We start from the raw sequence: 5,250 nt of genomic DNA, 5'->3' as shown, positions 1-5,250 counted from the left end.
TCTCTCTCTCTCTCTCTCTCTCTCTCTCTCTCTCTCTCTCTCTCTCTCGTCTTACGAACATCACGAACTTCATCCCGCGCACCCACTCGTCAGACACGAACAGGTTCGGCGCGCGCGCGCACACACACACGCACACGTTACCTTTCTCGCTTCATTCCCTTTCTTCCTCTTTTCTCCCTTGTTTGTTTTGCTTTATCTTAAGCTTAGTCTTTAGGTGTACTATTTTAACCCCGTCGTGTACAAAACGAGACTCGGGGGATTCCTCGATTTTATTTGTTAGTCATTCTATCCTTGACCAAAACAGGTGTAACTTTCTCAGGTTAGTTATTATTCAGTTATTATTAGTTATTCAACATTTATCATTACAATTTGATAATATTTGATACTTTATTTACATATGAAAGTTTTTTTTTAGATTTAGTACAGTATAGCGTTTAAGAGTTAAACAGCTTCTATCTATGCTATAACGTGTTAATTCTTAAAGAAAGAATAATTTGAAATTTATTAAAATTTATTAAAGAATCTGTAACTGAGAAAGAGCACCCTATATCTACAAAATACTTGGCATATTATTTGACATAAACATATGTTAAATATGACACCTCGCGAGGTACATTACTTCACAGCTTCAGCGTGACCGATCACGCCGTTTCATTCATAGATGGATCCATCGATGAGTCTCTTCATCGAAACCGAAAATATTTGAAATAAAAACCTTCGCGCTCCACATGACGCCGGGTGACGGACGCCGAAGGGCGAACGAGGCAAACCAGCGAGAGGAGAGGGGTTGGGGGGGGGAGGACGCCGCGTCATACGCGCGTAAGCAGGAAGACGCCACACTAAAAAAATCCGGCGCGAGGCAAAAAATGTATCGGAAAGGGAGAGTGGCGTGTATATATGTATCCCCACTGACACTCCCACGCACAAGGGGTGCCCGCCATTGCCCGACATATGGCCCCCTTTTTCAGCCGACGCGTGCGTCTCCGCTTTCCCACACGACGAAAATACAGCCACCCGTGTACGTGCGTACACACGTGTGCATGAGCGTGCACTGTGATGCCCGCACGGATGCATCCATCAAACTGTTTGAATTCTGTATAGAATAAAGGGGAAGTTTACCCTAACACGAATTGCTCTCGATGAGCTGAGTTAATTTTTTTATTCGCCAAAAATTTCAGGAATTTTTATTATGTCGGAATATATGCTACTTTGAAATATAATCTTGAATATAAATTCATATTACACTATACATTCTCTGAATTTCTATCTTTCGTGATGAACTCGTGTTCGCGAAAAAATAAAATATATAGTTACAATGACATTGTATGATATATTTTATACATATATCTGGTATCTCAAGAAAAATGTATTATATTTTTATAAAAATAATTGCTATTAATACGCAACGCTAAATCTTTAGTGGTATTATTGTTTACGAACCAAATGTTTTCTATGTCATTTTACCTATTTCGAATTTAACCCTCCGAGAACACACTTATTTTTTCATTCACGGAGAACACTGGGTCAATCTGACCCTACACACACTTTGATCGTCCACCATTTTAAATTGACGAGTGCGATCAGCTTGAAAAAATTTCCACATGTACTTGGAACATTGTTAAATCAATTGATATAAATAAAAAGTGCCGTTGGAATTATTTACATAATTAAAAAAATTAAAAAAAAAAAATTTTTTTTTCTTTGAAAAAAATTTTTTTTAATTTTTGAGTGTTTTTTTGAAAAAAAACGTAATTTACGAACAAAATTTTATTTTTTTATTAAAAAATAAAAAAACGGTCAAATTGACCCAGTGTGTTCTCGGAGGGTTAAATTTGTTCGTCGTATAAGATCTACGCTCGAAATATCCTTATCGTTGTCGAAACAAATTGAGACATCGCGAAATACAGGAAATGCACGGAAACCTTTGACTCCTAGAATTGGCATGGACCAATTAACGACTGGATGACGTTTTCCATTGCTTTATTTCGAGAGGAGCCTGACGTCCTTTTCCTCTCTATTTTCGTCTCTTTCCTTTTGTCGCCTTCCTTTCTACTCCTCGTCTCCGCTCGTCCTCTCGGCATGCCTCATCTCTCAATTTTCCGTCCTCGAGTTTTTCACTCTCTCTCATTCACTTTTTTTCTTTTTCGCGGCCTTTCTCCTGCTTCTGATCCCCACCCAATTCCCCGGTTTTCGGGGTAGAACCCTTCGTTCAGGACACCGCAGATGTCGCGCGCCCCTATACCTATAGATAGTATCAGCGACGCTCAGTCCGATTTACGCAAGGAGCCACATGGTTCTTGGCTAATTCTAGACGCGATCTTATTAGTTTTATTTTATTTGTTAACAAACTGATCTGAATACACGCGCGTACACATAATTGAATACAATACAGACATTAACAATAATAAGGAATACGTAAATAAACAAATATAATTAATATCTATTATCTTTGAACACGTAGAGAAACTTGAGTTTTCGATGTCAACAACGTATGCAATCTTAATAACATTGCGTGAGACGAGCATATCGTGAGAAGTCCCCCGAAGACGTAATGCGTGCGTGCTTCTCTATAGGATGAGCGAACAATCGTATAGATAGGCGTACGAATGAGAGGCACTGGGGACCAGGGGTGCCGACCCTCCGTTTTCGGCGACCTTCCTTTATTCATCCCCTAATGTAGGCGCGACTGGCGCGTAGGCGCTCTCTCTCTCTCTCTCTCCCTCCCCCCCTCCTTCCTCCTTCCCTCCTCGCCGCCTCGTATATAGGGTAGAGTATTTACCAGTCGAAAGGCATATATACGCGCGTTATATACGTTACATAGTGCGCGCGTACCTACGTCCTACGTACGGGAGAGATCGCCTACGCGCATTCGTAGGTATCGCACGGGGTGCCTCGGGGGTTGATGGAGGAGTGAATGAGTGGGTCGGCGTCACGTATTGGATAGTTACCGTCGAGACGCATCGGAACAACCCCCGTATACCTCGCCCCGTTCGGCGTCCCTTCTGGCCTTCTGCGACCACCGATTCGGTACACGTGCCCGTCGTCCCTCGGGGGAGTGAAACATCGCAGACTCTCGCGCGCGTTTCGCGCCTGATGACGTCGCTCCGCGCTGTTTTCGACTGGGAGTCGCATGTCGCCGAAAAAGGCTAAGAACGGTATCTGTAATACCGGCCAACTTTCTGTGGGCATTTCTGAAAAACTTATATATTTGACGAGAAAAATAATTTCCTCATGCGAAATAATCGTCAATTTTTGATCGGATGTGTAAATATATAGATTTGTAAATATAGAACCGAATCGTATTATTTACGTTAAGCAACAAATGTCACGTAAAATTAACTTGCGAAATAAATTCATAGATGTCTTGTCAATATTAATGTGTAGATGCTTAATGAAAAAGTAGTTTTTGAAAAAGCAATCTACGATGATCCGATAGAACCATCATGTGATAAATAATATTTCCTAATACAAATCAAGTGTGCATTTCTAAACGAAACATAACGGGGCGATTTATGTATATACATATAGACTGCTTTTCTTATACAAAATATTTTATGGTAATTAAATTATTGTTTATTATTAAATACTTATTTTATCGCGGCTTAATGACCGCTGCTGTGCGAAACAGGTCGCGTGTTCAGCAACGGGAGTCTCGTCGAGAAATTTCGTCTTGACGTCTTAACCGCCTTGAACAAGCGGAGTCCTTGAAGCCTGAAGCCGGTCGACCGCGGCGCGGCGTGGCACAATCTTATCCACGCGCGCTCGTTGCGATAGCGCGTGGCTAATCTGCCGCGGACTTTACTCCGCTAAACTTGTCGTCGTTTGGATCAGCCTCCAGAATAGCGACGAATTTCTCGGGTGCCTTCGTGCGCCAAGAACTCCACCTTTTCGACGTCACCTATCTTGCGACACATACGCAAAAAGATTTTTATTTTTTATCCCCGACTGTTTCATACGATAAATGATTTCATCGTACGTATATACATACATAGAGATTTAGATATGTCGCGGGTTAAATTTTGCGCCGCTAACGTGACGATCTGGTAGAACGATAGTGTTTCGACCTTGGCCCCGGTTCACGTAAAACTCGAGAACCGCCGGTCGTGTCCCCGAGGACATTTGTCAAATCGAGTCGTTCGATCCAGTCGCGCGCGCGCGCGCGCACACACGTGCTGTGACGAAAGGGAAATGTCAGGATACGAATAGGTTTCTGTATCAGGACGAAAAAATTGGAGAGAAAGAGAGAAAATAGATACGTAGGAGATTACATGTAACACTCTTTCTAGACGATTGCGAAATTTTTTATCAAAATAATTTTAATCAGCATCATTCATTGTCAATCTAAATCAGACAGCAACATGGAAAATATAGGTATTTTATATTTGTCAACTAGTACTTACTTAATTCACATTTCTAAGTTATTACATTTTACGGTATAATTTTTCAACTTTTCATAATAAAGAAACTAAATTTGTATATAATTAATATATCTTAAAAACTAATCGCAAAGTATAAAAGTAATAAAGTCACAGAGATAATAATGATAATTTAAGATATGATTGTCAGAAACAAAAAGATAAGAGATAAGAAAGAGTGAAGACAGTGAGGCGATATATCCCGAAAAGAAACGCCTTATCACGATCATAATCTTCGGCAAGTGAGGGAGTATTAAAATACCTACTTGAAAAAAATAAAAAGCTCGTTACTATTTTATACGTAAAGTGATATTCTCATAACTCACTCTCGTCGTGGCAATTTGCGTGTTTTAAAGAAATACTTTCCATCCACGTAAGACGCAACCGAGTGAGTCCTTTCGACATATCCCGCATTACATTCTCGCTCGCTCACTCGCTCACATCGCCCGAAGTTTGCTTTGTTGTTCCTCCGCCCGACAGCGACGTGCTCTGGCTGTTTGCGCCGCCTCGCAATTTCTCCGTGCAGCGTCGCCGCCGTCGAGTCCCCTTTCGAAAATAACACACGGCCGGTTGACGTCATGCTGTCATGATCACCGTGGCGCGCCAATGCAACGTTGCTCCGACGCCGACGTCGTGTGTTGCGCGGCGCAGAAAATTCAACTCGCGCGCGCGCATACACGCACACATGTGCGTAGCATTACTCACGTACACACATGCGCGCGCGTGCTCATGCTCGTTTCATCGCGAGTGCGCGCATCACCGCGCCGATATCAACAGCGAATCATGTGAGACACACACACACACACACACACACACACACACACACACACACACA

General features: G+C 42.0%; 1 protein-coding gene and 1 long non-coding RNA gene across 5 annotated transcripts in view; one reads left to right on the top strand and one right to left on the bottom strand.

The window, feature by feature from the left end:
- Positions 1 to 5,250, top strand: part of LOC112454000 (basic-leucine zipper transcription factor A-like) — a 56,227-nt gene that overhangs the window by 34,864 nt on the left and 16,113 nt on the right. The window lies entirely within an intron of this gene.
- Positions 1,737 to 5,216, bottom strand: LOC112454001. The gene is made up of 3 exons (XR_003040688.1): positions 4,742 to 5,216; positions 3,989 to 4,172; positions 1,737 to 3,902 (listed from the first exon to the last, which is right to left on the bottom strand). It is a non-coding gene; the product is annotated as an uncharacterized LOC112454001 (long non-coding RNA).

Source organism: Temnothorax curvispinosus, unplaced genomic scaffold (genome assembly GCF_003070985.1).
Source record: "Temnothorax curvispinosus isolate PA1 unplaced genomic scaffold, ASM307098v1 QBEX01004771.1, whole genome shotgun sequence".
Taxonomy (NCBI): domain Eukaryota; kingdom Metazoa; phylum Arthropoda; class Insecta; order Hymenoptera; family Formicidae; genus Temnothorax; species Temnothorax curvispinosus.
This window is presented reverse-complemented; position numbering and strand designations above follow the sequence as displayed.